The 27883-nt window shown below is 37.0% G+C and overlaps 1 protein-coding gene and 1 long non-coding RNA gene across 2 annotated transcripts in view; one reads left to right on the forward strand and one right to left on the reverse strand.

Annotated features, from left to right (window-relative positions):
* Positions 1 to 27883, forward strand: part of NECTIN3 (nectin cell adhesion molecule 3) — a 203227-nt gene that overhangs the window by 116266 nt on the left and 59078 nt on the right. The gene's annotated exons all lie outside the window — the stretch shown is intronic.
* On the reverse strand, positions 830 to 27731 carry LOC107652341 (uncharacterized). The gene is made up of 3 exons (XR_001629792.2): positions 27354 to 27731; positions 25164 to 25354; positions 830 to 1625 (listed from the first exon to the last, which is right to left on the reverse strand). It is a non-coding gene; the product is annotated as an uncharacterized LOC107652341 (long non-coding RNA).

A 27883-nucleotide genomic window follows, 5' to 3' on the forward strand; every position in this document is an offset into this window, starting at 1 on the left:
GGAAGAAAGGGCAATAGCCCTGCATGGACTGGTGTGTGTGTGTGTGATGTCCAGGTGTAGGTGTCTTCAGGTTAAATATATATATATATATATATGAGTAGTAAAACATATTGGAGCAGTATTTTGGAAGGCTTTGGATACCAGACTGAGAAATTTAAATCTTACTTGTGGACGATAGGAATCATTGCACATTTTTGTACAAAGGAACTGGAAGTGTGCTTTAAGACAGTTTGCTATAGAATGGTTTAGGTTGGATAGGTGGGGACATCAATAAAAAAGGAATTTTTATTGAGATTGAAGGCCCAAACTAGATGGTATTGGAAATGGAAAGGGCAATATGGAGGCATAAAGCATTAAGGAAATATGAATAAATAGGACTTAGTAACTGTTTGAATGGAGATGGGAGGCTGAAATGAGAGGGAGGAATGTAAGATGACTCTGAGGTTCCACACCTCAGCACCATAAACAGAAATAGGAAAGTCAGTAGGAAGAGTTGGTTTGGTTAAGGAAGATACTGTGCTGGGTTTATCAGCCAGTATTGAGAGAAGAGCATTAAGATAATAGAATTCTTTACAAAATTGCAAATTTTGTTCATTTTCAAAAATATTTAAGTACCAATCAATCAATCATTCCATGATTTTTAAGTTACTACTATGTCACAAGACCGGATGCAGGGATCTAATTATTTTAGCCCATATACAGGTGCTGGACATTGTAACAAATTAAATTAGATTAATTAAGACCCTCTAGGAATGAAAGGGTGAATAGAGATATAGGATAAAATAAATCAGGCAACAGAGAAAAAGAGAGTCCAGGCAGAGAGTTTTCATGGGAAATAAGAAGTTTATTCTTGACATAGAAGACCATGAGAAGTCAACTTATAGATTCTAAGGTCAGTCATTAATATAGTGTTTTAAGAAATCATGCCTTTTCCCTAAATATTTACCCAAGGATCCTAAGGAAAGATGAAAAATGTTTCTGAATAAGTATCAACTTCAATCTAATAAGTAATTTCTCAGCCAGTTCCATGACATTTACTGTTTATAAAACAATATATTCGATTTGATGGATCTAGGGGTTCTTTAAAAATAGATTTCTGACAAAATCCTAGTAAAAGGACCTGAAGGGCAGTCATTATTATTACAACCCAATAATAAAAATCAGGATTTTTTTCAAATTTAAGCCTTGCACATTTCCTTCATAAATTATTGATACTTTATACTGTTTCTAAACGTTGCATAAAGTGAAATTAATGTTGCACACAGTCTCCATTTTTTATTCTTCATACTGTTTTTCTGTCTCTAACATCTATGATGACATTTTAATGTCTTGTGCTTTCTATTTGGGATAAGGCAAAATGCCTGTTTGAGTTTGTTGCTATGTTATTAAATCAAAACCATCTGGATAATATATTTTTATGATGCATCATTTCTTTTCAGTGTTGTTTCTGTGCAAACTACCATTACAAATTATGAAAATTAGTGACGTGATTTGAAGAAAATAGTTTTTCTTTGATCATGATGGGTTTCCTTAGATCTCATCCACCAAGAGACAACGTGGTTTGTTTTTATGTTTGCTTTAAGAATCTTCAAGGGAATAAGAGGCATAGTTCATCCACATCTCACCTGAGAATACAAACAGAAAGGAAAACTTGCTATTAGAATCATTAGGAAGATATCAGGGTGATAGCTGGCCTGCTTAGCATTCAGAGATGTAGTCACAATCTAGGACTGGAGGTAACTAGTATCTTAGAATTAAAAAACAAAACAAAACAAAACATGTTTATGGGCTGGTAACTAGAAGAGCAGTATTATGAACTAGCTATTTTATTCCAATTCAGAGAGTGTGTTTAAATGACAGGAATTCATTCATTGAACAAGAAACAATAATCACTGTAAGGTTTTCAGAATGCTTTCCTTGCCACAATGCTGTGAAGAAAGAAATCCGAGTAGTGGTGTCCTCATATTATAGAAAGGAAAACTAAGGGTCTGAGCGATTGGTACCCATGAGCATATATATAGCAACGAAGTGTCCATATCTCGTGATTCTCTAAATTATGCTGACTATGATTTGTATAAATCCTCCAAAGGTGACTCTCGAAAGATTTTATTCCCCCCCCCCCCCCCCCCCCCCCCCCCCCCCCGAGTTCCAATCTAGCCTCAGGCATTTATGAGATGAGGGACCCTGGGCAAAATGCTTAACTCTTTTTACCTCAGTTTCTTCATCTGTAAAATAATCTGGAAAAGGAAATGCCAAGCCACTTCCAGTATATTTGCCAAGAAAACACCAAATGAGGTCATGAAGAATTGGGAAGGACTGCAAAACAACTGAACAACAACAAATAGCAACATGGTGGCAAAAACACTGTAGCTGGGTATCTGGAAACCCGTATTACAGTTCCAGCTCTGCAACCAACTATTTATTGTGATCTTGGGGAAGGCACATGATCTTTCTGAGCCACACTGACCACATCTTATAAAAGAAGAGGGCTAAGTTCTCTTCTACATTCAATATTCTTGTAATTTAGCACTTCTAAATTCCGTGTCTACTCTGTTACTAACCTAAAAATGCTGAATGTTATAGTTTCTAGCCAACAGAAAGCCTGAGTTCAATTCAGCTTTAATAACTTTTATTGGCATGAAAATAGACAAAAATACTGCCAGTTTCAACACATTAAACATGTATATGATTTTCACAAAGAAAATTGGATTGAAGATCTTTATTTCTCATCCCTGTCTGCTTCTGATTTGAGGATAAGCCTGTTGCTGAGTGGAGCAATTTAGGCCATATTTAGGTTTCTTAACATATGATATAATGTTTACCCAGTTTTCTTTTTTCTTTCTTTTTTTTTACTATTTTTTAAAATTTAAAAAGAATTTTTTTAACTATTAAATTTTGATATCTTTTGTCCTTCACCATCCCTTCAGAGTCATCCTTTGTATCAAATCAAAGGTATATCTATGGGGAAAAGAGGAAGTAGTTCAGCAAATTGATTGCTATATCAGCATGAGTATGAGTATGAGTATATCAAATATATATATATGAGATATATATATATCAATCTCATATATATATATATATATATATATATATATATCATGCCACATCTGCAAAGGGAGGTGGTTTCTCCTCTAGGAGACCTTACTTAATTACTATTATTATTGAACATTCCCTTTCTGGGTGGTGTAGAAGAATATTCATTAGTTAATTAAGAGTTTGTTAGGAAATAGGTTTGATGGACAAGATTGTGTATTAAGGTGTGGGCAGGTGGCCTTAAGAAATCAGCTGGAATTCCTCTGAAGATTCCTTAGGAATTTTGCCAAGTCTGGAGGAGGAAGTAACTGCCACTCAGCAAGGAAACCACTCAGAGATTGGAGGCTTTTTCCCCTGGAAAGTCCTGAGGGCAGTTGGTGAAAGAAGATTTGGAAAAGTTTGGAGAAGTTGGTGGATTATAACATTGATCTAGAAAGAGACTGATGGAGGTTTCTCTCTGTGACACTTTATGGAGGAGGAGGAGGCCATCAAGACCTGGAGAAAGTTGTCTTATTAGGAGCCTGTCTGGAGTTAGTTTCTGAGCTGGAGAGAAGGAAAAAAAGTTACTTATAAATTAATTTTAGTATAGTTTATAAAGATAGAAATTTCGGGGCACAGAGAGAGAGGAAGAGAGCTTAGCCTTGACTGTGTTAAGGATGAAGCAGTCCCTCACAGGCCAGAAAATCGGGGGGTTGGTATAGATAGAATTTATTAGATTAAGGGACTTTCCTAACTGTTTTTTCCTTTTTCTCTCCCTTTTTCTAAAGTTTTCTTATATTACAATAAACAGTTTTATATATAATTAGACTGAGCAGGATGCTTTCTTCTGCTTGGACCATTCCAGCTGACAAACTTGGGCGAGAACTCAAATCAACTGTCAGTCAATATCAGAGTATTATATTTCCCATAAATAACAGGGCATTGTTGTTCTTGTTATTTTTAGATATTTCCCATAAATAACAGGGCACTGTTGTTCTTGTTCTTTTTAGATTTTGTCATTGCTCTTTACATTTACGTCATTGTAATATTGTTTTATTGGTTCTGCTTACTTCATTTCATATAAATCCATGTTTTTCAGACTTCATCATACTCAGAATTTTTTATTGCATGCAATCTTCCATTATGCTCATATACTATTTTGCAAAAGGAATGTATGGATCTTTTAGTTACATTCTTTTAAAAAAAATTTTTTTTTAAACCCTTACCTTCCATCTTGGGATCAATACCGTGTATTGGTTCCAAGACAGAAGAGTGGTAAGGGCTAGGCAATGGGGGTCAAGTGACTTGCCCAGGGTCACCCAGCTGGGAAGTGTCTGAGGCCACATTTGAACCCAGGACCTCCTGTCTCTAGGCCTGGCTCTCAATCCAGTGAGCCAGCCAGTTGCCCCCTTTGAATTACACTCTTAACATAATTCCAAATTATTTTCCACAATGACAGAACCAATTCACAGTTCCACCATTTTATTAGTGTGCCTGACTTTACACAATGCTTCCAACACTGTCTCTTCCCATCTTACATATTCATCTTTGCTAGTTTGCAGGATGTGAGGTAAAGCCTCAAAGTCATGAGTGGTTTTTATTTGAATTTTGTATCTAGGCTTTCTCAAATACACGGCTATTCGTGTGAGTATATATGTATGTGTTTAATTTGATAACCATCCAATTAGACCAGAGGAACAAAAAAAAAATCACAGTGTGTAGATGAAAAAAAAGAATAAATAAGAAACTAAAATATCAGGAAATGGTCCTTCAGGACTTTATCTCTGTGTTCACCGGGCCTGACAGAACTATTTCTGTCAAAATATATGATTGATCACATGGGTCAATGGGGAAATGATTGGAGATTTTGACTTTAAATGATCCCTCTATTGCAAATATTAATAATATGGAAATAGATTTTGAACAATGATACTTGTATAACCCAGTGGAATTGTTCATTGGCTCTGGTGAAAGGGAGGGAAAGAACAGGAATTTTGTAATCGTGGAAAATTTCTAAATTAATTAATTGATTTTTTTAAAAAAAGAAGTGTTTCTGTCTTCCTTATTTTCCCCAGAAATAATCTCTTTGTTCATTTTCACAGTATTTTTTAAAGAATATTTTCTCATGGATACATGATGCCTGTTCTCTGCCTCTGCTCTTCCCGCCCTGCTCCTGGAGCTGACAATCAATTCCACTAGATTATACATATCATTACTCAAAACCTATTTCCATATTATTCATATTTATAATAGAGTGATCTTTTAAAAACCACAACCCCAAATCATATGCCCATATATTTTTTTCATTTGCAGAAAGATAACTCTTGGCTCTATATATTCTCCATAAACCTGTTATCATTCTTTATCCTTCTAATCCCAACTTGACACTTGTATATCTGTTTTATTTTATTTTTTTTAATTTTAAACCCTTACCTTCCATCTCAGAATCAATACTGTATTGGTTCCAAAGGAGAAGAGTGGTAAGGGCTAGGCTATGGGGGTTAAGTGACATGCCCAGGGTCACACAGCTGGGAAGTGTCTGAGGTCAGATTTGAACCCAGGACCTCCTATCTTTAGGCCTGGCTCTCTATCCACTGAGCCACCCAGCTGCCCCCTATCTCTGTGTTTTAAAAGATGCTTCTGAATAATCTAAATACTTTTCTATACCCAGGCACCTGCATGAGTTGTTGCTTGCCATTGGAGTTGTTAAATTTACTCACTATTGGGGACAGCTAGGTTGGACTCTGGGTTCAAATTTCACCTCAGATACTTCCTAGCTGTGTGACCCTGGGTAAGTCACTTAACTCCCATTATGTGTCTTTAGAACCAATACAGAATTATAAACTTTTTTTCCCCCTTGCCAATGATCTGTTAGGGATGATGATGATGATGATGTGTGTGTGTGTGTGTGTGTGTGTGTTTGTGTGTGTGTGTGTGTGTGTGTGTGTGTGTGTGTGTGTGTTTTGGTCTTTTATTATTTGTTTACAGAATTTTTGTCTATTTTTCTTATGTTATTTCTTACATTGTGATGTTTAAGGGTTTTTTGTTATTGCTTTATTTTTTCTTTTAGCATATCACATTCTTCTGGAAAGGACATGATTCTTTAGTTCTGCCTTTGAAATCAGTGAGTTTTGCTCATCTAGAGATCATGTGTTCTTTTAGTGGTATTATTTTGAGTCTCTCCTTCTTCTAGATTGTTTTTCATTTCAGTATGTTTGAATTTCCATCTGTTCTGTCTTTTATTTCTTTGGAAAGACTTGCCACCATAGATTCAAGTTATTTTTCTGTCCATCTTATGATTTCTGCTGTGTAGGTCATAACTGAACTTTTTTTTCCTCTTTAACTTCTCTCATGATTTTGATTTCTCTCATGCTATTTGGAAACATAATGCTGAGTTGGGTTTAGTTAGGTTCTAATTTAATTTCTGTTTCTTGAAACAACATTTATAGAAGTCTGTAATCTTTTGGATGTTCTTGTAATCTTCTGTTTGTATTAATCTCTCTTTTATCTGCTTGGTGTGTAGATTTTTAACTAAATTGTTATCATCTTGAAATCGTTAGTGATTTTGGTCCTTTTTCTTATGTTTTCTTGGCGTTCACTTTCTGACTCCTCTCCGTGTTTAGCATTCAAAGTCCATCATGACCCATCCCTCCTCCAACCTTTCTTGTCTCCTTACACATCATTCCCTGACAATTACCCTTTCATGCAGCAACACTAGTCTCCTGATTGTGCCACAAACCAGACTCGCCCTCTCTCAGATACAAAGAAGAGTTGATGGGCAGCACAGACCGTTGGGAGCAAAGGATGCTGGGAAAGAAGAAGGGACTTAGTAAAGCTCCATGAAGAATTCTGGGCTTTTTTGTCTTTGGCTGCCTTCATGCCTAGCACACTCTCCCTCCTACACTCCACCAGCTGACTTCCATGGCTTCAAGTCCCAACTAAAATTCCATCGTCTAGAGGAAGATTTCCCCATTCATCCCTTAATTCCTTGGCCTTCTCTTTGTTCCTTATTTCCTGATTATCTCTATAACTTGCTGTGTAGAGATTTATTTACATCTTGGCTCCCCTGTTAGAGTGTAAGCTCCTTGAGGGCAGGGACCAGCTTTTACTTCTTTTTGTATCCCTAATCCTTAGTACAATGTCTGACACATAGTAGGCATATACCAAATGTTTATTGATCTTGATGTCATATAATCTGGAAATGAAAATACTTACCATCTCTGTTTTACAACATATTTTTATTTTCTTGTCTTTAGTTTTTAGACTATTAGCTCTTGAAAGACAAAAATAATGAATTGTACAAATGCCCCAACTTTCCCAGGAGCATAATGTAGAACTTTATATGCAAAGGGGATCCTTCGTGGAAGTGATGTAATGTAGTATCTGAAAAGTGCCAGAGGTGCATCCTGGCATTGTCGCTTTAGAACAGCAATACATAGGAATAATAATATAGATAAAAGATAATTCATGCATACAAAATAGTGCCACATCCTTATTTTATGACTATCCTTCAGTCTGCCCACATTTTGAGGATTTGGACATGAAGTTGCTTTATAGCTAGAAACTAAAACACGGAGTTAAATCTTTAAATATCTTTTTCAAGTTAATTTTTTTTTATTTTTCACATCTATCTTCTCTTGCTCTTATTTTCCCTCCTCCAAATGAGAAAGTAAGAAAAACAAAATCTTCTATTACAAACAAATACTATCAAACAGAACAAATTCTTGCATGAAAGGGCAGGTACAAAAGGGGAAAAGATGGAACATTGAAAGAAGAGTTGATGGGCAATACAGACCGTTGGGAGCAAAGGATGCTGGGAAAGAAGAAGGGACTTAGTAAAGCTCTGTGAAGAATTCTGGGCTTTTGGAATGGAGGCCTCGAACAGGCAGGAAGCTTTCCCATGCTGGGGATCTTGCCAAGAGCCAATAAAGGATTCACCTGTGTATAGCCCTGAGATTACTCAACAAAATAGTACCTCAGGGAACTTCTCAACAGAGTGTCAAGACTCTTCAGACCCCAGAAGGTCGTGAACTCTGCCCAAGAGCCTGGCTCTCTCCCTTTGCCCTTCACATCTGCTCAGACTGTTCCTTAGCCCAATAGTAGTATAAATAGGATTGGGAGAATCAGTGGGTAAGGGAAGGAGAAACTCGGGTTGGCTTGACAGCTGCCTGAGTGACAGACCTTTAGGGGGTCAAATCAGGGACCCCGACTTCCCCCACTTTCCTTATAGTCATTGCCCATTAAACCTTACATGCAGTCAGATATTTCTAGTGACTTATTTATAGGAGCTAAAAGGAAGGTAATTTGTTGTGGTTGGATCAGCCATAACTGAGTGCCAATCAAGACCCCTCCCCTACTACTGGGAACTCTGGGGTACCTCTTATATCACCTGACAGGGGAGACCTTCCTTCATCTTCTCATCACCTGCACACACCAGGGGAACCCCAATTTCCTGAGTAGCACCCCTTGACAGCACAACCCAGGAGAGTGAGTGAGAGAGAGAGAGAGAGACAGAGAGAGAGACAGAGAGAGAGAGAGAAAGAGAGAGACAGAGAGAGAGAAAGAGAGAGACAGAGAGACACACAGAGAGAGAGAGAGAGAGAGAGAGAGAGAGAGAGACAGAGAGAGAGACACACAGAGACAGAGAGAGAGAGAGAGAGAGAGAGACAGAGACAGAGACAGAGAGAGAGAGAGAGAGAGAGAGAGAGAGAGAGAGAGAGAGAGAGAGAGAGAGAGTAGGAGTCATCCTATCAAGGCTCCTACCCTTCCACACCTTCCTCCTTCACAACTAGCTCCCTTTGACCACCTTTAACCAGCCTTAATGTAGCACCAGGGTCAAGTTCACATAGAATCATTACGTGCATTAACCATGTCCAAAAGGGGGGGTTGGGGGAGTCTCATCACTTTTCTATCAGGATATAAGCAATCTGTTGATCTTTGGTCTTTGGGAATAGATAAATCTTGGAAAAGTGCTGTATTCTCATAATCCTTTATCTATTACAAAGGTTATTTTCATCCTGTTATAATCTTAAAAAACAATAACAAAACAATTATTTTTATCCTACCACTAAAAGGTTTAAAAGAAAAAATAGCCACAGAAAAAGCTTACATTATAACTCCAATACATACTCTTGAACTTTTTTCTAAGTGTTTTAATGGTTCAAAGCTACTTGAGAATGAATACTGAAAAGTATTACAGTAACTATTAATTTACTTAAATTGTATTCTGTGGTTTGACTTTTAAAGAATTAAATTTAGACTATTCATATTTGAGAATTGATCAGTACATTAAATTTTGAGTGGCTTATTTGAGACTTGTGTTAAGTTCACGGTAACATCAGGGGACTGCAAGTCTTAATTAGAGGTTCTTTTTGATTGACTCCTGAATAAGCAGAAGTAAAAGGACTATTGAAGCTAAGTACAATGGTTTCTTACAGGATATAGAAATTTCCTTACACATTTGAGAGTACCTAATAGCTTTCTTTATCTAAAAAACACAAGAGATTTTTCCTTATTGGGAACAATTCTATAGTATAAAACAGATAAGTAGGGACAGAAATTTTAGGTGCAAGGTTTTACACAACGTTGTTAGAAACAATGTTGAATTAATGTTTCATAGTATATATTCATTCAATGTTATGAATTTGAATATGTCTACCTGAAAGACTACCTAATTCTGAGAAGGCACATCTAATTCCTGCTCAAATTCTTTATTAACCTTGTTTGTGAACAAAACAAATAGGCTCACACACACATTCCCACTCTGATGTACTGATAAAAGTTTTAAATTTTTTAGAAAAACAAATTACCTGGATTGAGGAAAGAAAAATAACATTTAAGATCATAGACGTAGAATGTTAGAGGAGGAAGAAACTATGCAAATAATCTCTTTGAGTCCCTAAATTTGACAGAAAAAAAAATGGATACCTGGAAAGGAAAAATGATTTTAAAAGTTTTAGTTAAGTTGTGACTAAGCCAGGATGGACAGATGGAAGGAAGGAAGGAAGAGAGGGAAGGAGGAAAAGAGGGAGAGAAAGAAAGAAGGTCGGAGGGATGGAGGGAGGAGCGAAGACTTACTGAGAGTCTATTATATACCAGGCATTGTGCTAGGCAGCATTTTACAAATACCTCATTTGATCCTCCTTCCTCCCTTTCTTCCTTCTTTCTTTTCTTCCTTTCATCTGTCTTTCTTGCTTATTCATAACTTCACTCTGTAACTTTTAAAATCTTTTTTCCAGGTATCCATTTTTTTTCTGTCAAATTTGGGGATTCAACTAGATTGTTTGCATAGTTTCTTTGAGGTAGGTACAATTATTAACCCCATTTTACAATTGAGGCAACTGAGAGAAACAGAAGTTAAGTGACTTGACTAAATCACACAACTTGTCAGTATCTGAGATTATTTGAACTCAGATATTCTTTTTTTTAAAGTTTATTTAATTAAATTAGAATATTTTCCCATGGTTTCATGATTCATGGTCTTTCCCTCTTCTCCTCCCACCCCCCTCCCATAGCCAATGAGCAGTTCCACTGAATTTTACATATGTCATTTATCCAGACCTATTTCCATATTATTAACATTTGTACTAGGGTGATCATTTAGAGTCTACGTCCCCAATCATATCCCCATGGAAACATATGATCAAGCAGTTGTTTTTCTTCTATGTTTCTACTCCCACAGTTCTTCTTTCCTCTGAATGTGAATAGTATTCTTTCTCATAAGTCTTTCAGAATTGTTCTGGATCATTGCATTGCTGCTAGTAGAGAAGTCCATTACATTAGACTATACCACAGTGTCTCTGTGTACAATGTTCTTCTGGTTCTGCTCCTTTTACTCTGCATCAGTTCCTGGAGGTTGTTCCAGTTCACATGGAATTCCTCCAGTTCTAGTATTCCATCACCAACATATACCACAATTTGTTCAGCCATTCCCCAATTGAAGGGCATCCCCTCATTTTCCAATTTTTGGCCACCACAAAGAGTGCAGCTATGAATATTCTTGTACAACTCTTTTTCCTTATTATCTCTTTGGGGTACAAACCCAGCAGTGCTATGGCTGGATCAAAGGGTAGACATTCTTTTATCGCCCTTTGGGCATAGTTCCAAATTGCCCTCCAGAATGGCTGGATCAATTCACAACTCCACCAGCATTGCATTAATGTCCCAACTTTGCCACATCCCCTCCAGCATTCATTACTTTCCTTTGCTGTCATGTTAGCCAATCTGCTAGGTGTGAGGTGATACCTCAGAGTTGTTTTGATTTGCATCTCTCTGATTATAAGAGGTTTAGAACACTTCTTCATGTGCTTATTAATAGTTTTGATTTCTTTATCTGAAAACTGCCTATTCATGTCCCTTGCCCATTTATCATTTGTGGAATGACTTGATTTTTTGTACAATTGATTTAGCTACTTATAAATTTGAGTAATTACACCTTTGTCAGAAGTTTTTGTTATAAAGATTTTCCCCCCAATTTGTTGCTTCCCTTCTAATTTTGATTGCATTGGTTTTGTTTGTACAAAAACTTTTTAGTTTAATGCAATCAGAATTATTCATTTTATATTTTGTAATATTCTCTTTCCCTTGCTTGGTCTTAAAATCTTTCCTTTCCCATATATCTCTGACAGGTAAACTATTCTATGTTCACTGAATTTACTTATAGTTTCCTTCTTTATATTTGTCATTCACCCATTCTGAATTTATCTTGATGTAGGGTGTGAGATGTTGATCTAAACCTAATCTTTCCCATACAGTTTTCCAATTTTCCCAGTTTTTGTCAAATAGTGGGGTGTTGTCCCCAAAGCTTCAATCTTTGGGTTTCTTGTATACTATGAACTCAAATGTTCTTAATTCAAGGGCCAGTAATCTATCCACAGCACACCTAAGTCTACCTTCATCTAGAAAAACTTATGTTTATTGGATTTTTTGTTCTCTGATGTTTCCACTGGGATCCTGCTTCAGAAAATTATGTTTTAACATCATTTTAATAACTGCACCTTCATAATTAAATATGAGGGAACCACTGGCACTGATGGGCAACTGTTTTGTCTGTATGCAGTTCTGGGTTGCAATTCCAGGGTGGGAGAGGAGCAATTGTGGCCATTAGAAAAGAGCAATAGCCTTCATCACAGTTCTAGGGTCAACAGGAGTGCTGGTTCTGGTGGCTCCAGGGGAGCAGGGGCTACTCCTGCATAAAGAACAGAGTACAGACTGGAAGATCAGTGACCATTCACATCACCTTGTAAGCACTAAAAACTGGTAGATTCCAGAACAAACACTGAGAACAGTAATACACACACACACACACACACACACACACACACACACACACACACACAGGCCGAAATTTGATATGGTGCCTTCAAACTCCCAGGTGAGTAGAGCCTAACTTTAATATAAAACACAAAATCAAGAAATAGGCTGGAAAAATGAACAAACGATACAAAAAGAATTTGACCATAAAATCCTACTTTTGTTGTAATGAAGACCAAGAAACAAACTCAGAAATATATATATGTAAAAACAACTATAATCAAAGACTCAAAGAAAAATGTTAATTCGACACAAACCCAACAAGAATTTCTAAAAAGTTAAAGAGATAAAATAGTAGAGGAAAATTTGGAGAAGAAATGAGAATGATGCAAGAAAATTATAAAAAAAATAATTAGCAGGTTGGTAAAAGAAACACAAAGAAATTTAAGAAAATAACATTTTTTAAAACAGAATTGGATCAGTGCTAAAAGAGGCACAAAATTTCACTTAAGGAAGCAACTCCATAAGTAGTAGAATAGGCCAAATTGAAAAGAAGGTACAAAAATCAGAATTGGCCAAATTGAAAAAAGTCGTACAAAAGCTGACTGAAGAAAATTAGTTCTTAAAAAATAGAACTGAGCAAGTGGAAGCTAATGATTCCACGAGACATCAAGAAACATTAAAAGAAAGTCAGAAGAATGGAAAAATAGAAGAAAATGTAAACTGTCACATACAAAAAATAATTGCCCTAGGAAATAGATTAAGAAGAGTGATTTAAGAATTATTGAACTGCTAAAATTCCAGCATCAAAAAGAAAAAAGTGCCAAAGTATCATTTCAGGAAATTATGAAGGAAAACTGCCTCATTTTCTTAGGTCCATAAAGGATTCAATAAGATTAAACTGTTTGCAATCCTAAAAAGAAAGATGATTCATGTAATTCCTAAGTACTTTATCATTATTAGGACTGTTAAAAGGAATTTACATAGACAAAAGACATGAGTGTGAATCAGTTATGCTGGAGTGATTTCTAAAAACCAAGGAAGGGGTAAGAAAGGTAGCACTAGGAGAGCACAAAAGGGAGAGGTAGAATAGGGAAATTTTCCTCACAGTTTGTAAGTATACAAGGAAGAGCTTCTATAATGGAGGGGTAAATGGGAGAGTGGTGGACAATGCTTGGAGTTGGTTTTAAAAAGGAAGAATATACACATAACCTCATTTGTGAATCAAAATGTTACATACCCATTAGGTAAATAGGAGGGGAAGGGAGGGGATGAGAGGAATGGGAAGGTGATAAAGGGAGGTTAGATTAAGGGAAACAGTGGTTAGAAACAAAGTAAACTTTTGGTGGGGGTAGGGGAGTCAATATAAAAAGAGGGGGAAAATGGAATAAGAAAAAAGAGAAGAAATAGTAATAACTGGGAATGGGAATGGGATAAGCTCAACCATAAAAAGGAAGCAAACAGCAGAATGAATTAGAAACCAGAATCTAATAATATGTTATTTACAAGAGACCCACTTGAAACAGAAACACATATATAGAGATAAAATAAAGGTCTGGAATAGAATCTATTATGCTTCAGCTAAAGTAAAAAAAGGATCAATTATAACCTCAGACAAAGGGAAAGTAAAAATAGACTTAATTATATGACATAATTAGAGAAGGTACATTTTGCTAAAAGTTACTATAGATAATGGAGTAGTATCAAAAATTTTTATAGCAAGTTTCTCTGAAAAAACCTCTTTTCACAAATATAAAGAGAATTGAGTCACATATATTCCAATGATTACCATTTCCCAATTGATAAGTGGTCAATGAAGTTCTCAGGAGAAAAATCAGTTATCTAGAATCATGTTAAAAAAAATGTTCCCAATCACTATTGTTTAGAGAAATGCAAATTAAAATAATTCTGAGTTACCATCTCACACTTATCAGAAATGACAAATACTAGAGAAGATGAGGGAAAATAGGTACACTAATGAACTATTGGTGGAGGGGTAAGCTGGTCCAACTATTCTGGAGAACAAATTGTCACTGTGCCCCAAGCACTATAAAACTGTGCATCCCCCTTGACAGCAATACCACTAATAGGTCTATATCCCAGAGATAAAAGGAAAAAGAAAAATATGTACAAAAAATATTTATAGAAGTCCTTTTGATGGTGGCAAAACATTGGAAATTGAGCATCAATTTACTCATCAAATTACTCATTGATTGGGGGATGGTTGGACAAGTTGTGGCATGTGATTGTGATGAAATACTATTGTATGAAATGAATGGTTTCAAAAAAACCTATACAAACTGATGCAAAATGAATAAGAACTGGGAGTTCATTGTGCACAGTTAACAGCAATATTGTAATGATGATCAACTGTGAAAGATTTAGCTATTCTGATCAATACAATGGTAGATAATTATTGGGAATGGGGAGGGGAAAATTGGGATAAGAGAATCATTAAAGTCCTTGTGTAGGAGGTGGTTCCTGAATTGTATTTTGAAGAAAACTAGGGATTCTACCAGAGACATGAAGAAGGAATACATTCCTCTTGTAGACTCAGAATGTGAACTCGTTGAGATCAGGGACTATTTAACTATTCCATTTGTATCCCTGAGCACTTAGCCCAGAGTTTGAGGATAAATAGAGAGGTTTTATGTTTCTCAGTTTCATTTTAAAAAATTTCAAGTCTTAAATTCTCTCCTTCCTGCCCCTTCCCTTCCCCTTGGGAAGTAAGCCATATGATATTGATTATATATGTTAAGCTTTACAAAACCTTTCCATATTAGCCATGTTAGCCCAGTGTTTTGCACAGTCAGCATAAATTCTTTGTTCATTCATTCATGAAGGACCACTTGTGCAGAAGTAGAGATGGAGGAATGGCGAACCACTCTAGTATCTGTGCCAAGAAAACCCCAAATGGGGTCAGGGAGAGGCAGACATAAGTGAAAGGACTAACAAATGTATGTATTGATAACAGCCCTCAGGCCACTTTGATTGGAAAAGAGAATGCATTGAGTGAAATGATATGAAATGACCAGAACAATAGATGAGAGTAGATTGTGGGGAGGGATTTAAATGCCAGGCTGAGAAATTTGAATTTTCTCAGAGGAAATAAAGAGTTATTGCATATTTTGAGTAGGGGAGTAAGGTGGTCAGACTGGAATCTTAAGGACTATCAATTTAGCACACTATGTGGAGGATAGGATAGAAGCAGAAAATCCAATTAAGATGCTATCTCAGTAGTTCTGGAAAGAATGATAAAGTCCTACATCAGGATAAAGGCTGTATGAGTGGAAGAGGAGACAGGTGTGAAAGAAGTTCTGGAGGTAGAATCGACGGCTTGTCAGCTTATTGGATGTATAGACTGAGGTGCTCTCAACAGAAATAAAGAAATTTGGATTAGGGATGGGTTTGTGTGAAAACATGATGAATTCCATTTTGTCTTGAGTCTGACATGCTTATGAGACATCCAGGTCTATCCAGTACCTAGAAATGCAGAGACCTCAGGTTCAAGAAAAACATTAAAGCCAGATCTATTAGAAATTTAAATATGATTTTTTTTAAACCCTTACCTTCTGTCTTAGAATCAATACTGCATATTGGTTCTAAGGCAGAAGAGCAGTAAGGGCTAGACAATGGGGGTTAAGAGACTTGCCCAGGGTCATACAGCTAGGAAGTGTTTGAGGTCAAATTTGAACCTAGGACCAGCTTGACTCTCAATCCACTGAGCTACCTAGCTGTGTCCAATATGACTTTCTTTCTTTCTTTCTTTCTTTCTTTCTCTCTTTCTTTCTCTCTTTCTTTCTTTCTTTCTTTCTCTCTCTCTCTCTCTCTCTCTCTCTCTTTCTTTCTTTCTTTCTTTCTTTCTTCCTTCCTTCCTTCCTTCCTTCTTTCTTCCTTTCTTCTTCCTTCCTTTCTTTCTCCCTTCCTTCCTCCCTCCTTCCTTCCTCCCTCCTTCCTCCCTCCCTCCTTCCTTCATTCCTTCTCCTTCCCTCCTTCCTTCCTTCCTTCCTTCCTTCCTTCCTTCCTTCTTTCCTTCCTTCCTTCCTTCCTTCCTTCCTTTTTTCTTTCTTCCTTTCTTCTTCCTTCCTCCCTCCCCCCTTCCTTCCTTCCTTCCTTCCTTCCTTCCTTCCTTCCTTCCTTCCTTCCTTCCTTCCTTCCTTCCTTCCTTCCTTCCTTCCTTCCTTCCTTCCTTCCTTCCTTCCTTCCTTCCTTCCTTCCTTCCTTCCTTCCTTCCTTCCCTCCTTCCTTCCTTCCTTCCTTTCTTCTTGACACTTGGGTTATTTTGTACCATGCAAGGCTTTTTTTTAAATTCTGAAATATTCATCTGTAATAACATTATCAGCGACTGTTCTAATGCATCCTTCTAAATATTTTTAAGTATTCAGAAATTTTATATGGCCTGCAAAATTTACACTAGTCCTTTTTATACATTCAAATCTCTCTCCTTTTTCCCCTAGATCTCCTTATATCCATCTATTGCCCTCTCACTCTAGAAGGTCCCTCATTGCCTGGGGCTTTTTACCCTTCAGTATTCTTCTGTCAAGTCAGAACTCCTTCTCCCTTTCAGGACAGGCCTGGGTGAATAGACCCAAGATGCTCATTCCCCTCCCCACTGTTCCCCCAATGCATGTATACTCTCCCTTTCCAACTAACAGGGAAGATGCTATCTTTTAAACAATCCTTAACTTCTGTCGTAAAATTGTTATTAAGTATTGGTTCCAAGATAGAAGAACAGCAAGGACTAGGCATCGGGGATTAAGTGCCTTGCCCAGCTAAGAGGTGGCTAAAACTAGATTTTAACCTAGGATCTCCCACCTCTGTTCCTGACTCTCCATCCACTGAGACACAAAATGCTCCCAGAAGATATCTTATTTCTTTTTGTTTTAATTCGTATCCTTAGCACTTAGAATAATGCCAGTTCTTAAGTCGTATCAGATTTTATGTGACCCCAAAGACATTGTCCATGGGGTTTTCTTGGCAGAGATGCTGGAATGGTTTGCCATTTTCTTCACCAGTTTGTCTCCATTTTACAGATGAGGAACTGAGGTAAATAGACATTAAGTGGTTTATTCAGGGTCCCACAGCTAGTAAGTGTCTGTGGCTGGATTTGAGCTCAGATCTTCCAGACTCCAACAGGACTCTTATCCACTATACCATTTAGCTGCCTTTGCCTGGCACCATAGAAAGTACTTAATAAATGTTTGTAATTGTCTGCATATCTCCCCCTATTATCTTCATGTACAACACACTAGGGTTGTCCCACTATGTAAATTTCCCTGAGGACTAAACAAAAATTAATTATGGCCAAGTTTATTAAAAATGTTAGTTCCCTCCTGCCAGATTTGTATTTGAATCCTAATTTCATTTAGACCCTGGACACGTGGACCAGTATTCATTTCCCTGACTGTCATTTCCCATGTGTTCTTTCTATAGAGCTGAAGTTTCTGATGGTTTTTAATTAGTCTGAGTGATAAAGTCCAGTGTTTAATGTGGTACTAGAGAGCTAAACTAGGGAGAATGGTGGCAATTCCAGGGGAGTGGATTCTGACTCAACAGAAGGAGAACCCTTTCAGTGGTTTAAATCACTAACAGAGAAATGGGCTAGCTCCCCTAACCAGAAGTATTTAAACTAGAACTAGTCAGTGGTGTAGTACGGTGGGTCCTTACATGGGCTAGGAGGTTAAATGACCTCTTTTCTAAACTCAAGTTCTGTGATTTTTTTTCTCCCCTAATAGTAGGTGGATGGGTGATAGAAGGGCAATGTTGACATTACCTGAAAGTCAAATATATCCCTCTAGGAGCTAAAGATGAACTCTTTAGAAACCTTTAATCCTTTTAGGTACACAGATCAATAGTATTTGTTAGACCTTCAGTCCCTGAAGGCACATACATGGCAGGTGAGTAACTTCAGCCTCTGTTTCCTTACAGAGTAGGGCAATTGTTGCCACATTCCCAAATGTGCCATTGTATCTTAAGAGAAAATGGCTTGACCAAGGCAAAAACTATTTTTTTGAATCATCCCTTGTTTCTTTGCCTAAAAGATAAGCTCTTTTTGTCCTTGCATATATGAATTATGTACTTATTTTATGGTCTTGTCACAGTCATGACTGTCTAGTTACTTGAATAGATACTAAAAACCTAAAATATGATTTGAATGATATCTTTACAGTTGCTTAAATTGTAATGAATATGGGATGAGAGAAAATTTGTGAACTGTGGAATTTTCTGTATGTAAGTACACAGAAGAAATAGGACAAGAATTGTTAAAAGGCCTTTAAATTCTTGACTTTCTAATGATTTCTATTATGAATTCATTGGCACTCTAGAGAAGGTAATAATCTTGATTTCAGTTGTTTGGCGGGAAACGATTATTTAGGTGATCCATCCCACTTATTAAAGGAAATGGCATATAAATGTATTTGGTTGAAACATTTTAATGCCTCATTATTGATGTATATGTTCCCATGGCAATCACAAATTACACTTTATGAAGATGGTGTGAAAGTGTAGCTTTACTTGTGAGTAGGCCCTGAGAAATTGTAGGTCTTTTTGGAGACAAATTAACTGTAAAGTTGAAGAATTTTGCTTTGGCCTCTTCCTACTTTGATGAAGTGCATTTAAAACTGTATATATGGACTTCTGGATAAGCATGCGGGACGCTTCCTCTCCTCAACACCCACTGATATAGACTACCTCAAAAGACCAAAAATCCATTTTCATAAGAACAAAGACACTCTACAGTAGGGTGCAACATTGAAGGTACATGGGATTTGGGCATTTCCACACTATAAGGTGGTGAAAAAGCTCCCACCCAAATGTGAGCTGATCTACCCTCCTCCACCCCACCTATGGAGCCAGAGTCAGAGCCAGTGTGCACCATAATCAGCAAGTGAGCGAGGGGCACCTCTAGATCCTTGGCAGCTGACTAAGACCACCAAAGACCTACCCCTGAGAGCAGCTACACCTGAAACCCTGGCGGGTGGGGAAGGGCAGACTGTGGGCTCTCCTGGGAAGGTAGCACAGAGAGGAGCTGCAAACAACGGAGGCTGTGGAGATTCGAGAGCTTGCCTCAGGCAAAATCCTTGCTCCTTAACTCCATGCACAGAGTACCTGACCATCTCACTCAAGTTTCTGACAAAAAAGGAAAGGGAAAAACCTCCACAGTGATGGAAAATTGTGCACAGGACCAACAAACACCCTCCAAGAAAAAAAAAAGGCAGTGACCCTCGAAAATTTTTATGGAGGAAAACCCAGGCTACAGAGGACATACAGGAGCAAATTCAAACAAAGACAAAATCTTCTAAAGAAAATGGAAATTGTCCAGAAGCTCTGGAAGAATTTAAATTGGAGCTTATCAAAAAAGATGAAAGTCTTCTGGCAAGAAAATTGGGAAATGGTTCAAAGAGAAAATCAAAAAATTATAGCAGAAAATCAAAAAATTAAAATAGAAAACCTGGCCTTAAGGACCAGAATTGGGTGACTAGAAACCAATGATCTTGCAAAACAGCAAGAATTAATAAAGCAAAGTCAAAAGACTAACAAAATAGAAAACATAAAATATCTCACTGACAAGGTGACAGATCAGGAAAACAGATGAAATACAGTAAAGGTAAACTGAGGAGAACCGTTTCTTCTTGCAATGACTGCTCTACTCTCTCGCTTGTGACTAGAGCTGCTACAGGAACCTGAGGCTGCTTATTGGTAATGGAGGTAGGAATGAGAAATGCTGAGGGATGCTGCCACTCAGAGATGCTGGTACACAAGGTTCTGCTCTGGGGTTTACTCTGTGGTTTGTCTACTGATTCCTACTGATGGCTGATAGATCAGTATATTTTTCTAATCTCCTCCCCCCCCTTAACCCCTCCCTTCTCCAACCCTCTTCTTCCTGCCAACCTCTCCTCCAAATTCTTCCCTCCACCCTGAGTGAACTATAAAGATACTTTTTTTTTTTTAAAATTAAACCCTTACCTTCCATCTTGGAGTCAATACTGTATATTGGCTCCAAGGCAGAAGAGTGGTAAGGGCTAGGCAATGGGGGTCAAGTGACTTGCCCAGGGTCACACAGCTGGGAAGTGTCTGAGGCCAGATTTGAACTTAGGATCTCCCATCTCTAGGCCTGGCTCTCAATCCACTGAGCTACTCAGCTGCCCCCTCTTTTTTTTTCTTTCTCAGGTAAGGGGTTTATTGTGATAACAAGATGGGAAACTGAGGTGAGAGGGATGAGGAAGTCCCTCATCTAAATGAGGGATTGAGATAGTAGTCCAATCACAAACTGTGACTCTAATACAGTTAGGGAGATGGAGGACAACAGCAGTTCAAAGTCTTCTTTCTTCTTCACAAAATCAGCCTGGCTTGTCTACCTTCTCAGCTTCAACCCCAGAGAAAAACAAAGTTCAAAGTCTCTCAGTTTCTCATGGCCAGTTCAACTGTTAAATAGACCACCAACTCAAAAGCCAAGTTTCTCCTTCTTGTCAATTTCAACTGTCCAAAGCCAGAGAGAGAGAGAGAGAGAGACTCCCAAGTCCCCTCCCCCTGGCAATTCAAACTGCCAACTCTTGGGAACATTCCATTTGGAACCCTGGTTCTTGCATCTTGGTTTACAAGTTCTCTCAGTTTCTCTCCATGCCTCTACTACACAAAGGAAGGAGAGACAATTTGAAAATCATTGGTCTATCTGAAAAGCCAGAAATAAGCAGAAATCTTGACATCATATACAAGAAATCATCCAAGAAAACTGCCCTGATGTTCTTGAACAAGGGGGCAAAATAGACATTGAAAGAGTTCATAGAACACCTTCTACACTAAATTCCCAAAAGACAACTCCCAGGAGTTTAATTGCCAAATTCCAGAGCTTTCAAGCTAAGGAGAAAATTCTACAAGAAGCCAAAAAGAGACAATTCAGATAACAAGGAGCACCAATCAGGATCACACAAGACCTGGCAGCTTCCACACTAAAGGACCACAAGGCTTCGAACATGATATTCAGAAAGGCAAGAGAACTTGGTCTTCAACCAAGAATCACCTATCAATCAAAACTGACTATAAACTTCCAGGGGAAAGTATGGGCATTCAACAAAATAGAAGACTTCCAAGTATTTGTAAAGAAAAGGCCAGAACTAAGTGGAAAGTTTGATATTCAAACACAAAGATCAAGAGAAACATGAAAAGGTAAATAAGAAAGAGAGGGAAAAGGTGAAAATGTTTTTTTTTTATTCAAATGCTCTTCTTTAAGGGCTACAAATTATCTATATAAATATATGGGGAAAATGTTATTTGTAACTCAAAAATGTATTCATTATTATAGTAATTAGGAGAATCATTCACAGGAAGAGTTTGGGACATTAAGGGCTATAAGATGATATGAAAAATAAAGAAAAAGGGTGGGGGGGGGAATCAAAGATGGTACCAAGAGATACTTGAAGAAATAAAATAAATAGGATAATCTTTATCCCACAAAGATACACATGGGAAGGGAAGGGGGAGTCTTATAAGACTATATATATATAGTCTTATAAGAATGAGAGGAAGAGAGTGCTAATAGGTAATACTTAAACCTTACTGTCAGTGAAATCAATTCTGAGAGGGAAGAGCATCTAGATCCATTGGGATCTTGAATTCTATCTTATCCTACAGGGAAAGTGAGAAGGAAAAACTAAGGGAGGGAAGGGGGAGGGAGTACAAAAAGGGAGGGAAGGAGAGGGGAGGGACCTTAACAGACCCTAAAAAAACAAGAAGGGAACAAAAAGGGAGGGACCAGAAAGGGAAGCATATTAAGGGAGGGATTAGGGGGATTGATTAAAAGTAAACCACTTGTTTAAAAGGATATAGCAAAAGAAGAAAGGACAGAACTAGGAGAGGATATCAAAATGCTAGGGAATTCACAAGTGACAATCATAACTTTGAACATAAATGGAATGAACTCACCCATAAAATGTAAATGTATAGGAAAGTGGATTAGAATCCAAAATCCTACCATATGTTGTCTACAAGAAGCACACCTGAAGCGAGTAGATACTCACAAGGTCAGAATTAAAGGTTGGAGCAAGACCTATTGGGTCTCAACTGATAGAAAGAAGTAAGGAGTTGCAATGATGATATCAGACATAGCCAAAGTAAAAATAGACCTGATTAAAAGGGATAGGGAAGTAAATACATCCTGATAAAAGGGAGTATAGACAGTGAGGAAATATCACTAATCAACATGTATGCACCAAATGGTATAACATCCAAATTTCTAAAGGAGAAACTAATAGAATTGAAGGAGGAAATAGATAGTAAAACTATACTAGTGGGAGACCTGAACCTACCACTATCAAATTTATATAAATCAAAAAATTAATAAGAAAGAGGTAAAAGATGTGAATGAAATCTTAGAAAAATTAGAGTTAATAGATATATGGAGAAAAATAAATAGGGACAAAAAGGAATACACCTCCTTTTCAGCAGCATATGGTACATTTACAAAGATTGACCATATACTAGGTCATAAAAACATGGCAAACAAATGCAGAAAAGCAGAAATAATAAATACAACCTTTTCAGATCATAAGGCAATAAAAATAATGATCAGTAAGGGTACATGGAGAGCCAAATCAAAAATTAATTGGAAATTAAATAATATGATTCTCCAAAATCGGTTAGAGAACAAATCATAGAAACAATAATTTCATCGAAGAAAATGACAATGATGAGACATCCTTTCAAACTCTATGGGTTACAGCCAAAGCAGTACTCGGGGGAAAATTTATATCCTTGAGTTCATATATGAACAAATTAGGGAGGGCAGAGGTCAATGAATTGGACTTGCAAATAAAAATGTATGTATCTATGTGTGAAAGGAACTATATAGTACATGTTAAACTCTGTATTCATATATTATCTGTGGGAGAACAGCTGAAAAGTGTTCTGATAAAATCCAGGTTATTATAGAGTTTTACCTGGGAGGAGAAAAAGGGGAGAGGAGAAGATAAGTGTTTGTTTTAAATATTGTTTAATTGCGTTTGAAATTTTTTCATCACCTATAAATACTTGCAGGCAAATTTTTCTATTATTTTTTCTTTGTCAATAACCATTGATATAAAAATAATTGATTATAATTGTTTCTTATTTACAAAAGGTAGTTAATTTGATAAAATTTATTATTTCATGAACTAAAATAATGGAGCATTTAAGAGAAAATGTTTTTTAAAAGTGAGTAGATGTATTTCTTTGAGATCATAGTATTATTAATAATGCATTTATATCCAGGACCACCTATAGACAGTATCCTAGGTAAATCATAGTCTATTTTTTTTTCCTAATCCCCTCCTTATTTTTTCATACAAGTGAAATAGAATAAAAATTAACTTTAAGTGAAAAGAAAATGCCACAAAAGGGTTTGTTACCTGAAGGGTATATGGAAAGTAGGATTGAAGGGTAAAGGTGACTGGCAACTATAGCCTCTCAGGTTCTATGATGATTGTAGGTATGCTAGATATCTTTGTGGATTTAATTTTCTGTGATGTACCCTCCAACCCTAAATCCAGAACCAATTCTGGTTTTAATATCCTCCCTGTAATAAATTTCCTAGACTTTAGTAGTTTGGTTTCTCTGAGACCACCCTTCATTTACCTATTTAAAGCACAGTCTAGGGCAGGGCTGCCCCTCTGTCTACCCCTCTTCTGTTTCCCATATCTGAAGGACAGCTCCATCCTCATAAGATTTATTCAAAAGATGCTCAAAACAGTTTATATACCAATTCACTGACAAGTACTCACTGAGTAGCTTCTTATGTGCCCAGCACTATACAAACCTTCTGAGGGATACATAGGTAGCCCTTCAAAGATTTATAATCAAGTAGAATCAATATACAGTTAACAATCAGAAAACAACCTGGACTATCAATCACCCGGGAGGTAAGATTGCTGAACCTAGAGTCAGGTAGTCAAAAATCCAAATCCAGCCCAAGCAAGTCACTTAATCTCTGTCTGCCTTGGTTTCTTTCTTTGTAAAATGGGATGCTAAAGTAAGACAATATTTGTAAGCAGATTTTCAAATTCTAATATCCCAAATAAATGCTAACTGCTATTCTTCTTTGTCTCATTTAAAACACTACAACCTGTATCGATATTTGCATGAAATTCATTGGTCTTCTTTTATAGATGAGAAACTCAAAGCTCAAGGACATTATTTTACTTTTCTGAGACTATTATTTGTAGTAGCTCAATACCTAGAATCCAGGTATCCTGACTTCTTTAGGGAATTTTCTGCTAGCCATCCATATTTCCACCTTTGGCTAGATATTTAGGACTTGCCTCAATTTTTTAGCATTATTCATTAGGTTTTTTTTTTTTTTGGTTCCTTAACATCTATAAATCTGATTAGCTACCCTACCCCTAATATTAGCCTTCTTAAATTGAGAAGAGTTAGTAATAAAATACCTCTGCGGTCAATCTAACCTGGCATTCTGTTTTCTGATGATGACCATTGTTTGAAGGCTCAGAGACACAAAATATCAATGATTTTTTGTAGTGTGCTACACAATGGAGGGACATTTTGTATGCCTCTTAGTCGTTATAAATTAAATTACTGAAAATCCACAATTTGTTAAGTTATTTTCATGAAAATTGGCCTCTCTGTTCCTGATTAAAGCTGATGATTAGTGTATGTCCAGAAACAAAGATTCTAGTGGTTCTAATCTGGATAATTTCAGATATCATTTTTATTAGTGTATCATTCTGATGTTAAAAAATCACCTCAGAGCTTAGTGAATTTCTTATATATGCAATATCTTTGTACATAGTCTTCATTTTGGAGAATAAGTACAAGAAGAATATTATGTAAATTAAGTCTTGAGGAATCCAGTCATGTTGGATTCCTGGAAGATATGTGTAATCACTGAAAGAATTTGGTTTACCTACCCGAACAGGAAAGACAAAATGTTTGAAGAATGTCTGTTGCTCAGATTCTAATATGCTCTTGGACTGATAACCTAAAGAGCTTGTCTATCAGTATTCCATCAGACAATTCAAATGGATAGTGAGTTGGGGCCACTGTTGAACAAGAACAAGAACTGGATTGATGCATAATTTCTTTAATGACCTCAGTCTTCCTGTGAAAGCAAAGTCACATTTAAGAAAAATGCATGCTACCAGTGTTGTTATATACCAATGAAAGTAGCAGAAACATTAAAAAAGGACATTCATGAAAGGTACTGGAAATTACATGGTGAGAGTGAGTGGCCAAAATATATGAGAAATAAAAACAGAATGTTATCACAATAATATATAATTAGCAAAGAAGATGGAATGGTTACCAAGGACATAAATAGACAAAACTCTCATTGCTTCTCCCCAAATCAGGAGAAAATAAGAAAAGCCAACCAAACACTGGGAGAATTCCCTGTGGTAGGACAGGGACAAGAATGGCATAGGATGGGAAGACATGGATGTGTTATCAACTGTAATATTGGAGATTTCCAGAGAGATGATATAAAAGATCTCTTTTGAGTATGTGTGTTCTAGGTTATTAGAAGAATTGAGGCATCCTATTATGAACTCATTTCCCATGCTGTACTTCCTATCATGCTCCAGATTTTTTAAAATTAAAAATGTGATAAGCAATACTTTTCACTTCTTAAGTTGATTAACTATGTCTGACTCTTTGTGATCCCAGTTGGGTTTTTCTTGGCAAAGATACTGGAGTTATTTGTCATTTCCTTCTCCAGCTCATTTTACAGATGAGGAAACTGAGGCAAACAGGGTTAAGTGACTTTCTCAGTGTCATATAGCTAATAAATGTCTGATAATGGATTTGAACTCAGGTCCTCCTGACTCCAGGGCTGGTACTCTATTCACTAAGCCACCTAGCTGCCTTGCCATATCTTATTGATGCTTATATGGTTTAATCACATACAAAGGATGATGGTAAGAAAATAATAATGAGAGAGCAAAGCCTGACTGCTCTGGTCGCTGAGGTTTCAGAGGGCTTGAAATGATAAAGTGACCCAGCAGACAGACATACAATTTCTTGGAGTGTCAGAAGGATGTAGTGGTGGTCAAAATGATATAATACAATTAGCACATAAATCATATTTTCATTGACAATCTTTTGGCACTTTCTCCCAAATATGGCTGTATCTGATTGTTTTAAACCTATTTTATACATTTAAAAATGTTGGTGAGCTAGGAGGAAGAGAAGTCCCTTTAGTTTCCAGTTTTTTGGTTTTTTTTTAATGGCAAATTGAACAAATTATGGTTTGGGGATATAATAGAATATGGTTAGGCAATTAGAAATGAGAAAATAGAATATTTCAGAGAAACTAGGAACATAAAACTGATACAGAGGGAAGTAAGCAGAACCAAAAGGACAATTTATACTATCATTATCAATAATATAAAAATGAACAATTTTTGAAGACTTATATAAACTGATAACAAATGAAATGAGCAGAACTGGGAGAATAATTTATACCCACAGTTCCAAAACTGTACATAGAGCCCCAATATGCTCTGGCCAATTTACAAGGACATTCTGGTATATTTTAAATTTTTTAAGGAAACACAATAATATTTGACATCCTTAGTACATGATGCAAACTACTCGCTCAAAGTAGTTTTTGATTTCAACATTAGATTGAACTACATTCTTCTTAAAGGCATTCTTTAATGTTCAAGGAAAATATTTATAATTACTTGTCCTTTTGGCTATGCCAGTAACTTTTTGAATGTTCTCATTTGTGACATCATTTCTTTTTGAAGCAGAGATTTCAACATTTGCTATAGTAAAAAGCAAATACTGCACAAAAATGAATGTTCAATAGAAAATGGAAGGGGAAAGGGTTCTAATATTGTAATAGGTGGTTAAAAAAGGGTTCAAAACTAACTAAGAACTAACTAACTACATATTGGTATGGAGGGCTTGTCGTGCCCTCCTAGGGCAGCTCTCTAGCCTCTGACCCCCACCTGACACCCAGCTCTCACTTGTGGCTCCCAGTAGCTGCTAGCATGTGGCAGTGGCCACACCCCGGGCAACGGCTTCGACAGGCCGGCTAAACCTTGTGAGGGTAGCCATCGGGTCATCCACCCCTGGTGAACCAGGGCTTTGCTCACCCAGCATGTGAAGACTGCTTCTGTTGAACAGAGGGAAGAAACCAACAAGAAGGTTCAACGGCTGAGAGGGCGATGCAGCAAGGCACTGTGGAGTGCTCAGGGCAACTCTGTGGAGCAACTGCCTCAGACTTTCAGTCCCCCAGCTTCTGAGAGTTCTGTGTGGAATGTTGGTTACAGGATCTCTTGCTGTGTTGTGGCTCCTGCTAAAATCCCTTACTACAGTATCCAATCTGATTCCAAGATTTGAGAAATTGTACAGTGTTCAAAAGGTACACCTACCCTATTAGTACATAGTTGTGGTCATTAGAAAATTTATATTTTTTCTTTCAATTTACATGTACTGTCAGAAGCAAAGATACAAGGACACTCTCAAGGTTTCTATGAAGAATTTTTCATTGAGACACTGGAATTGATGGCACAAGACCATTCTACTTTATGTGATCATATCAAAGAAGGAGCTGTGCTCTATGAGCAAAGCAGAATTATTATAGTAGCTCAAAAGAAACGTGAAATGAGCAAATTGAGAGACA

This window comes from Monodelphis domestica, chromosome 4, assembly GCF_027887165.1.
Source record: "Monodelphis domestica isolate mMonDom1 chromosome 4, mMonDom1.pri, whole genome shotgun sequence".
Classification (NCBI taxonomy): Eukaryota; Metazoa; Chordata; class Mammalia; order Didelphimorphia; family Didelphidae; genus Monodelphis; species Monodelphis domestica.